The sequence below is a fragment of the Lolium rigidum genome, chromosome 3, assembly GCF_022539505.1.
Source record: "Lolium rigidum isolate FL_2022 chromosome 3, APGP_CSIRO_Lrig_0.1, whole genome shotgun sequence".
Taxonomy (NCBI): domain Eukaryota; kingdom Viridiplantae; phylum Streptophyta; class Magnoliopsida; order Poales; family Poaceae; genus Lolium; species Lolium rigidum.
Window position 1 is genome coordinate 239676796 of NC_061510.1, and position 11620 is coordinate 239688415.

At 43.0% G+C, this 11620-nt stretch overlaps 1 pseudogene; it reads left to right on the forward strand.

Moving 5' to 3' along the window:
• The first annotated feature begins 7564 nt into the window (after positions 1–7564).
• Positions 7565–9871, forward strand: LOC124696238 (annotated as a pseudogene).
• Positions 9872–11620: the final 1749 nt, after the last annotated feature.

The window sequence follows — 11620 nt, forward strand, 5'->3', positions numbered from 1 at the left end:
TCGCCACCGGACCAACCAAATCAGAACCTCCCTCCCTCTCTCCTCCGGCGATGTCGCTCGTGTCCAGCCCTGCATCATCGAATCTCCGGATCTACAAGCCAACTGGCATTCCTGGCGTTCCCCAGACCGATGAACTGTCCACGGCCATAGATCATGTGCTGAAGAAGATCCAGTCCGCCTATTGCGAGGCGCGGGAATTGCTCAAGGGCACGGGCGGCGAGACTCCTGCCTCCCTCTGCCTCGGCCTCCTCGACCCGGTCTCCAATATCGTGATCAACAGTCTCATCTCCTACAGGCGCAAGCGCAAGCGCGACCGTGAACCATCTAAGGTTTGCGAGGTGGGCGAAGAAGAACAAGACCTGCAGCGCCGGTCGCTTGACGGTATGGTGGCCTTCCTCACCCGCCTCTTCCCCGACCTCGCCGAGGGCCAGGCCATGCGCTACCTGTCGCTCGCGGATGGTGATGCCCTCGTCGCCGCCGGCATCATCGTGTCGGACATTGGCATGAAGAGGTTCTTCGACTCCGGCCTAGCCGTCATGGAGATGGCCCTCCTCAACTGCGCCGCGCTGGCTGCTGGGCACCCCGATCCCGACAGTCTTGTCTGGGCCTGGCGCAACATCTCCAGCCGCATGGACATAGTCCTACCCCTGCTCAACGACTTGTCGGGCAACCCATCATCATCCCACCACTGCTTCGATAGTAGCATCGTCATGCTCCGCAGGTTGCTCAACGAGGGACCCCGCGTCTACTGTGAGGAACCTATGTCATGGGCGTGGCAGCTTGCAGCTGATCGTCATCGTCCCTGCAGTGTGCCGTACCAGCACACCAGATTGTTGAGTCGGACGCTCCATGACGCCATCCACGCCTTCTACCTGCAGGCCCTCGCCTGCCTGCCCGTAGGTGAGCTGCGCTCTCGCTTGCACCGTAGCCTTCTCAGGGCAGGCTACTGCTATGGCCCGTTTGATCCTGTCTCCAACATCATCGTCAACACCATCTGGTACGACGCTGCGTTCCCACCTGCCAAGACACTCGACCTGGATATCATCGGCACAGAGAGCCTCCACCGGATGGAGAACCGCTCTGTCTATGGCTTGGCCTCCTTCCTCTGCACACGTTATCATTTATTCACTTTCCAACAAGCTGTTCGCTGCCTGCTCGAGGCAGATGCCAACCTTGTGGTTGCTGATATCAACTTCGATTCTGCCGTCTCCTTACTAGGGTGCGGACCCAACACCAGTGTCAAGGATGGCTTCCTTGCCGCCGCCAAGGCAGCCTGTCACCCCAACCCAGACGCCCAAGTAAAGCTTCTCACTTCGTGTAAGGCTATGCTCGGGTCTGCCATGTCTCTGCTGCAGGGCTCTAAGAAGCTCTCCTCTCAAGATGTTCAACGGCTTGCGGTGTTGCTATGTCCTGAACCCCCCTCTGGTGAGACGACGGCACTTACCCTACCCACCCTAAAAGGTTACCGCCATGCACACCTAGCAGATGTGCACACTAGAATCTCCAAAAAGGTCAATGCCCTGTTGAATGCATATGAACAGATGCCAAATGGGGTAGGTTTGGTTTGCTTGTTGTTGGTTATTGCTAACATCTCTTCCTGTATTGCTGGCCTATGCTCACCAGTTGTTCTATTTCAGGATCCCAAATTCGAGCTTCATATGATTTGTGGCGTGAATGACCGGGTCTCCTGCTCTTCCTCCGGTCCTCCTCATCGTGGTTGTTACCCCACTCACCGCTCTCATGTCAACTTCATGGCTACTCCCAAAAGCCCATGTGGTGATGGAGTTCCAATTTTGTTCTTTGCTGAAATTAGCTATGGTTATGAAGACACATCCTTCTGTTGGCCTCTGCCTTTTCCTCTGCCATGTGCTGGTATGCTATAACCAACCCTAGGCCAATATTTGACTCTCATCTACTCATTTTATCTTGTTGCATGTAACTAGCTGTTATATACAGCGTCTCAACCACCATGATGCATATCTTTACCACAAGTAAACACTTGATTGTGCTTTATTATTCTGTCAGTCCTTACTAAAAATAAAATTGTTCGATAAAAATTCACTGTCAAAGATAAGAAATGAATCCCGTTACTTGAATATCTCTTCCTCTGCCATGTGCTGGTTTGCTATAACCAACCCTATGCCAATATTGTCTTGACTCTCATCTACTCATTATATCTTGTTGCATGTAACTAGCTGTTGTATACAACGTCTCGACCACCATGATGCATCTTTACCACAAGTAAACACTTGATTGCGTTTTATTACTCCATCAGTCCTTACTAAAAAATAAAATTGTTCGATAAAAATTCACTGCCAAAGATAAGAAATGAATGCTGTTACTTGAATATCTCTTCCTATGCCATGTGCTGGTTTGCTATAACCAACCCTATGCCAATATATATTCTCTCGACTCTCATCTAGAGTACTCATTATATCTTGTTGCATGTAACTAGCTATACAGCATCTCAACCACCATGATGCATCTTAACCACAAGTAAACACTTCATTGGGTTTTATTACTCCGCCAGTCCTTACTAGAAATAAAATTGTTCGAGAATTTTTTTCTTTCAAAGATAAGAAATGAATGCCTTTACTTCCATGTTTATAGGTTAGTGAAGTCAAACATTTCAGTAAAGCACGTGACAAAGTGATCAACATATAGCTAGATGGTCCACCGGCACATCATGTTGCACTGCACCTTTTTTTTTAATCTCAAGCCCATGCATCATTTTTATACATAAACGATTCAAGCGTTTATCCCTTAGTTATAGTTATATGTTTATAACAATATGAGTTCTTGTTTTATGATTAGGAGTTTTTTTTTTCAAATGGTTGTCCTCATTGTAAAATGCTAACAAAAAACTGGTATAAAACCATGGCGCGTAAATGATTAGACGAGCTGAAATCAAATACAGTGGATACCAACCAGAATCCAATTGAACTATTCCATCAGAAGTTGATGGGCCCTTGAAATAAGGCTAAGTTCATTTGTATGGTTGAATTGTTGAGCAATATCTTGCCCAAATGTGTACACTGCTCCTCTTGGCGATATCCCTCATCCATCCACATCAGTCATCCGGGATTCCAGGTCAGACCACGAAAGATCACACATGGGTCCTTCGTGTGGGACCTATATCCATTTTGAAGAAAAACATTAATTAAGAGTTGACGAAATTGCTGAATATAGAACCTATGTTCTGCACAGGACAAGAATTCATTAATTCTTAAAACTGAAGGAGCAATAAGGTCAACTTGATGGACTATAAACAATATATACAAACAAATTGTGTAGCAACCTGCAAACATACTGCTGGTTTTAATATTAAGTTACTTACGTTTGCAGGTTTCAGTTTTCAGTCACTGTCTGCAAAAACTGGACTACATAACTACAACTAGTTTAGCTTAAGACTACATAACTGCAACTAGTTGAGAACAACATAACTCATTCTTAAATCCAGATTTTTCTGGTTTTCTTAATTTCTTAGTCGATTTCCCACAGTACATATTGCATCTTGGTGAAATATCGTACCTTCTTAGAACACCCATTCTGTATAGTTAGTATTTCTCGGGATATTGACTGTACATTAATGAAAGTTAACCCTGTCAGATGATTGTTCTTGAATGCCATGTTTGCCCTGCATATATGCAAGATAAAATTGTGAACTCACATTCAATGACAGAAAAGGGAAACCGCAAACGTTCTCCTTTGCTCGAGCGTGATGATCGATTGTGATCTCTACATATTTGCTTCAAAAATCTAAGACATATGGTTCTGTTCAAGAGCCATAATTAACTCCCAGAAACGGCAAGCATTTTCTATGAAGTAGTTTTAAATCAACAAACTGCAAGTATAAAATGATTCACCATTAGGCACCAGCTCAAAGTTCATGATAAAACCATACATACCTGTTGTACGCGGTCAAGAGAACAGTGTTGTCCAACATATCCAATGACAGAGAGACCACCATGGAGGCAATATACCTACAAAATGCATTTTCCTCTTTGACCAGACATACATGGAAAGAAATTCTATGTCTATATTAACAGAGCAAACCAACCATCTGGGGAAAAGAATAGACCTAGTTTTCTACAAGTGCTGTGAGAGGCAAATAATCAAAGAGCCGTGAGAGCAAATAATCCAACAAATCCGTGAAGTACTTCCAAACATCTGCATTTCCATACTTCCGTAAGCATTCATCGTAGAAGCTATACCTGTATTCAAAAACTCAGTGTGAAGAACACCTGGACTCTATGGTTGTGCTGGCATTTCAGAAAATATTATGTGCATCATATATTGTGACAGACTGTACAGAACGATGTGACAGTTCATTGCTTATTCTGTTGTCCACTATGCTTCTTGTATGCTAGCCCATGGCATTTTGGTTACGTTGTTTATATACTACTCCCTCTGTTCACAAATATAAGACGTTTTACACATTTTAAAGTGAGCTAGATACACATCATAATAAGTGAATCTACACACTAAGAGTAGACGAGATACCTACCAAAATAGATGTGAATCCACTAAAAGCTAAAACATCTTATATTAGTGAATGGAGGGAGTACTAGGTAAAGCAATTATGTCAGTGCAACAACTCAAAATGATTTGCCTCACATTCTTATGCACTGAGGAACATCAAGCATGATGCATGGCTGTTCCTGGCTTCCTGCTACTCCCTGGTTACATGAGCGCTAGTTTTCCATACCCCTTGAAGTGTAAACCGGCATTAGTGATAGCGAGTGTGATAGAACCACCATACTCATTTATATTCTATATGGCTCCTTGCATGGTGAAACTAGAAAGTCGCAGTTCCTTCATTCTTTACATTTCTTTACTCACATACAATTTATGCGCCAACCACTAATTCTTATTAATTACATCATGTGTTGACAGCACAAATTCGGTGTCTTCACTGCGAGTTTATGGGTACTAGAATTGTGCATCCAGTCGAGATGGACTTCCATGGGGGTGAGTTGGAGTTTGCTAAGATGGCCTGCCGAAAATACCCCTATGATGATGACTTTGACAACATGGATATCATCAACAATAGGTTTAGCTTGGCAGAGAGCATTTATCACGGTGCGAAAGAAGATAGCCTCTATGATGATCTTGATGGGCGCAAGATTGAGGAGCATGATCTGAGTTCCATGAGTATCAAGGCCCAGATGCTGTGGTTGACCAAGTATGTCTAAGGTGTTTTTCCCATGTAGTTGTCTCTGACTCAAGAGACATGTTAAGTTTATGTTGTCTATGACTGTGCAAGACAAGCTTAAGTTTAGGTTGTCTGCGACTTATGCAAGACAAGTTAAGACATGTTTATGTTGTCTCAGAGGTAGGATGATGCTCATGAAATTTAGCAAGTGGTTTATGTACCATTAGAATATCCTCTGATAGTAGTGGTATTTGAATGTGGGAAATGAAATGATTGTGTAATTGCAGTTCACTATAAACTAATCTGTAACTACTTTGGTTAGCAATCACAGGTTGGTGCATCTTTGTTGTTGAATTCGGCCGTTCTGGCTTGGATATGTACCAAGCCTGTGGAAATTTGGTTGTACATTTGCCCTACGTTGTTAGTTATCAGAATTTTGACACGGTCTAGTTTCCATTATCGTTCTAGCTGTTCTGTTCTTGTGTACTAATATCATTACTAGATTCTCTACATGTCAAGTACTGGAATGATGCCGCACAATTCATCATGACCTGATGAAGTATTATTCATGAAACCTTTGTCTCATTAGGAGTCCTTCAATATATTTTTGTGCAGTTGTGAAGGATTGAAAAAATTTCATCTTAGCTTTGAGCTCATGAAGTTACTAATGGCTGCGTAACATAGCGACATTTCTCTAGTTTGTAAACTTTGTTTGAAGATGTATTTGAAAAGAAATGTGCCTGCCAGAATTGTCAACCTTTCCAGCAGTTGGCTATTTTGTAGTAGATTTGTGGTGTTATTATTCATAACAGTGGGTGAGGGTTTTCATTGTTGAGATGGTATTTTTTGTTGGTGTGGCACAAGACTTGGTTGGCGAAATTGCTCGTGTTCTTGTTGAATCTTATGCTCTGCTATCCACCTGGCTGGTTAGTTGGTGAGTTTGATGTTCACACATCTTTGGAATAGAATCTGGCTGCTATTTTTCTGTTTGTACCGTTTAACCATTTCTTACAGCTCACTAGGTGGACATGAGGACGTTGGATAGCAAGATGAGGTACTCGCCGCTGATGCAACTGATCTCATAGCCCATCTGCAGTTGTTTTGGTTTGTTTCAAAAATACCATGCTATCGGAGTTGGAACTATTTCTGTCAGTGTGGTCTTAATTTTATTTGTGCCAATTTTTTGCAGGTGACAGGTGATGCTTGCAGAGGAGGCATGATCTTCGGTCGAGAAAGCCAGGAGAGAGAAGGAAAAAGGTGTGAAAGCAAGAAGAACCAACACCACTGCGTCTGGAATTTGGAAATAAAAGTAGGAAAAGAGAAACAAGAGGGAATATGTAAAAGGAGGCTGCTGGAGCTACACGTGCGTTGGGTGGTTTTCTTTTTCTACCATAGCCTTACTGACAAACACCTACGTGTTAGGCTTGGGGAAGCAGGTTGGCACTGCTACCGTTGCCCATGCCCTACAACAACAACATCAAAACCTTTTTCCCAAGCAAGTTGGGGTAGGCTAGATATGAAACCCAACAGAAATAAAAGGAAACCAAAACAAGGAGATAGAAAGGAAAAAAGAGAGTAAACTAAGATTCCGGCACATGGATTGTTGATCTCCATGCAGTCCTATCAAGAGCCAAGACTTTAGGTACATTCCAATCCCTCAAGTCTTTTTTTACCGCCTTCGCCTAAGTCAACTTTGGTTGTCCTCTACCCCTTCTAGTTTCCTCCATACTCTTTAGAATCCACTATTAACTCGAGCTTCTGGAGGCCTTCGTTGGACATGCCCAAACCACCTATCCTATCGTGTTGGACTAGCTTCTTGTCAATCGGTGCCAGCCCTAGCTTATCGTGAATTACCTCGTTCCTAATCCGGTCCTTTCTTGTATGCCCGCACATCCATCGTAGAATGCGCTATTGGTCTTAATTTTATTTGTTCCAAATTTTTTAGAAGCATCTAGTATGGCATGTAACTGTTGCTGGTCACGCTGCACTATGCGAGAATGTTTCTGTTTTGCTGGTAGCTAGGTTTTATATGCCTTCTTTTTATTGTCATAATTGTGTGCCGTGTATCATGCCTGATGTCTCGTGGTTGTGATGCCAATTGATTCTACTTGTGCTGAAAGCATGGTGAACTGTCAACAAAAGAACTGCGTTTCCCTTTGTCTAATATTCTTGAATCAAAGCTTAGATTATGTGTAACAAGGATGAACTGAGAATTCTGGGTATGAATCTAGAGTGCCTTAATATAACCGGTACAGGTTGATGTTATTTTGGTTATCCAGTGATTGCTAGATTTCCTCCTGGCTGTGTTCTATTAGAAAATTTCCCTATTGCTTCCTTTTGTGTATCGATATCACATGATATTTTGTATTTGTATTACAGGAATAAGTAGCCAAGCTTAATATCGTCAAGATGGTGCAGTATAATTTCAAGAAGATTACCGTTGTCCCTCATGGGAAGGACTTCATTGACATAATCCTGTCCCGCACTCATAGGCAAAACACCGACTTTTGTTCACAAGGGTTATGCTTTCAGCCACATTTGCCAGTTCTATATGTGTAGAGTTTGGTATACCCAGCAGAACGTCTATGAAAAGCTGTCCATCATTGATGAGTTTCCCCGACTGGATGACATCCACCCTTTCTATGGTTATCTCCTTCATCTGGCCTTTAACAATGATCACTACAAACTTGCGTTGGGTCAGACCAGTACCGCAAGAAATATCTTTGCAAAGATCGGACTATCTGTGGCTGCTTAAGTATGGAGATACCGGTGCAAGTGCTTGAAGGTAGCCGCACTAGGTCGCATGTGTACTGTTCTAATGCGTAGCACTCCTAGCTTGGCATACCTGGAGCACATGGCTAGGCATCTATTAGTAGGCCCAAACAACACCTGTACTATATTGATTTGTGTCTATCCAAATGTTGGGAAGAGCTCTTTCATGAACAAGGTTACAAGGGCAGATGTGGATGTACAGCCTTATGCTTTCACAGCAAAATCCCTATTTGTTGGCCATGCAGATTACAACTATCTGCAGTACCAAGTGATTGACACTCCAGGTATCCTTGATCGTCCTTTTGAGGACAGAGAAATGTGCAGTGTCACTGCTCTTGCCCATTTGAGGTCTGCTGTGCTGTTTTTCTTGGATATCTTTGGGTCTTGTGGGTACACTATTGCTCAGCAAGCTGCACTCTTCCACAGTATAAAATTCTTGTTCATGAATAAGCCTCTAGTCGCTGTGTGCAACAAGACTGATTTTGCAGCCGCTTGATGGACTCTCTGGTGGAGATCCTAATAAAGAGGGTGTTCTGTTGACCATGAGTGCTTTATTAGACTAGGGTGTGATGGCTGTTAAAAATGCCACGTGTGAGAGGTTTCTTGGGCAGAGGGTGGAGATCAAGATGAAATCAAAGAAGATCAATGACTGCTTAAACAGGTTTTTGTTTGTCCAAGCCTTATGACAAGAGAGAGAGGCCTACCTGCATGTCAGGCTGTCCTGGAAGCTCAAGCAATTGCTGCTTCACAGGAAAAGAAGAAACTTGAGAGGCACCTTGAGAATGAATGGAGGTGTTGTTGTATATTTTGCTAGTCTTAAAAAGCATTACGCATTGACCAATGATGCATGGAAGGAAGACATTCTCCCTAAGATATTGGATGGAGATTTCCTGTATCCAGATATCTTGGAAAGATGTGAAGAACTGGAAAAGGGAAGAGGGTCTTCGTGTTGAAGAGGAAGCTAACCAAGATGCTTTCATGATCAATGGCCAGGATTAATTAACTGAAGAGCGGCGTGAAATATTGGGCAAGATTATAAAGAAGGCAATGCTCATCCAAGAGCATAGGATCATGAAGAGAACTGCATATAGCCGTCCTATTGTTCCAAGGAAGCATGGCAAAGATAGGAAATTTATAACCAAGAGAATGAGCAGCCAGTCAAGAGGACTTAAGCATGAGAGGTCAGGGAGCAGAGCTGATGGTGACGATATGGAGGTATATGGCCAGTACTCTGACAAGAAACTGGGAACAAGGTCTAGGTCTAGGTCCCAATCACGACCGATCGAGGAGATTGTACCAGGTGAAGGGCCATGGATAGGCGGACCGTGTGATCCCCAACTTGAAACCGAAGCTTCTCTCCTCTGGAAAATGAGGAATCAGAATGACAATGTGGCACAGCTGCTTACCATCATTGGATCAGGTGCGGGGAGTGTGCTTAACATAATTCTTCTTTTCACATAGTTATTTTTTTTTTGCTATGATTATTATTGTAGGTTAATGCTTATCTCTACATTTTCTCCTTCTGCAGGAACTCCAGGAATCACTTCCACTACCAGGCTGGGAATTGGAGATGCCTCAATACCCAGCTGGCAGGACGAGGTACTACTATCTTTACTTCTTTCTGGCTTCCACTCAGTTAGGTGTCATTTTCTTTTGCTAAGTTGTTAATCAATATGCATAATTTTTCTTGTTGCTTAACTATTTTTTGATAGCTGCAAACACATGGGTTTTTGTTGTATTGTTTTGCGATTTTTGTTGAAATTGTTGGTGATTTTGTTCTAAATCAATCTGCAGCAGACCCACCTCCTTGGGTTTTCAAAGCCATTGATAAAATCCGCAGGGCTTTTCTCTGGAAAGGAACCGATGCAGCAAGAGGTGGGCACTGTTTGGTTAATTGGAGGACTGTGTGTCATCCGAAAGAGAATGGAGGACTGGGACTTCTAAACCTTCAGATCATGCACGCCGCCCTACGAGTTAAATGGTCCTGGAATCTTAGAACAGGGTATAAAAAAGCTTGGAGTTCAGTTGCAACTCCTGCTGAGGATCTAGACAGAATGATTTTTAATGCGGCTGCTAAAGTAAATATTGGAAATGGTATGAGGGTTTACTTCTGGATTGATAAATGGATTAATGGGAAGACAGTTGAAGAGATTGCTCCTGATATATTTCAAGTTATCAATCCGTTGACAAGAGCAAGAAGGACGGTCGCGGAGGCACTTAATAATAGTGCTTGGGTCGATGATATCAAGAAACCGCTAACAATACGAAGTTTCCTCCAAGTGCTAGCAATTTGGGAAGAGGTAGTTTCTGTACATATCTCGCCAGATGAGGATGATACTTGGACCTGGTCATGGGAGGCAAATGGAGACTTTTCTACCAAATCGGTCTACAGGGCTCACTTTGCAGCTTCGACGCGTTGTGACTATGCGATGGCGATCTGGAAATCTTGGGCACCCCTCCGCTGCAAACTAGCTATGTGGCTGTTTATTCGAGGGAGGGTGTGGACAGCTGATCGACTTGCTAAACGAGGTCTTCCACACAATAATAGTTGCGTCTATTGCAATTCAGCGGATGAGGACCCAAACCACTTGTTTATGGGATGTGCTGTTGTTAATATCATCTGGAGCGCGGTTCTCATATGGGCTGATCTATCACAGGTCGTTCCATCAATTGGACAATCCCTATGCAGTTGGTGGAGCCAGGCTCGCTCTAATATCCAGGATGTAGGTAGCATCAGAAGACTCAACACTTTGGTTATGCTAACATCGTGGAGAATTTGGCGTGAAAGAAATGGTCGTGTCTTTGATAATGATCACAAGCCTATTCAGAAGATTATTGACCAGATCAAGGTGGATGCAAGGCTATGGGCTGTTGCCAGTAGGGGCAGATTTATTTTACCTTCAGGCTAGAACATTTAGATTTAGCACTTTTTCCATCTTTCTGGTCTTTCCTACCTCTGACTTTTACTTCGTTGTACTGGTCGGGTCATGTTATCCTGTATCTTTTGGTTGTACTACTGTCCTTCTGGGCTTTCTCCTTATCTTAATTCATACATGCAGCTCTCCTGCATGGTTCGAAAAAAAAAAATCTGCAGCAGAAAAGATTGTTGTTTAACCTTTCTTGTAACATTACTTTTTAAAATGTTGAGAGTTTTTGCTTGTAATAGTTTTTTTTTTACGCGGGGTGAAATTTGTTGCAACACTATCTGCCCTAGTTGCAAATCACCAAGGCAGGTTATTTGATGTTAAATACTGGGATGGTAAGGGGCAAATCGAAGAAACCGGGACTGCATGTGGGATACGTGATAGTGCAGAGTCACTTTGACCATGAGGATCTTATTTGTGCTGGCCTTTTATGTTAGTAACTTGTAGGGATGGCAATTATGAGTTGTGCTGGCCTTTTCGATTTGGGGCACCGAACCATTCTTTTATGTGTTAGCTGCTAATTCATAGCTGCGATTAAATGGAGCCAGCAGTTTATCATGGCTATTCATCAGTATTGTTAAGTTCTTTCAATCCGGCAACTAACAATGGCGCATTATCTTTTCTAGGTTGCAATTGAATTTTCATATGTCATGGTTCGGACTATGATTTATGGCGTGCAAGTCTATTCAATGATTGGATTCGAACGGATAGTAGCCGAGTTCTTGTGGTATCTGTTCTTCATGTATGTTACTCTGATCTATTGGCCTGT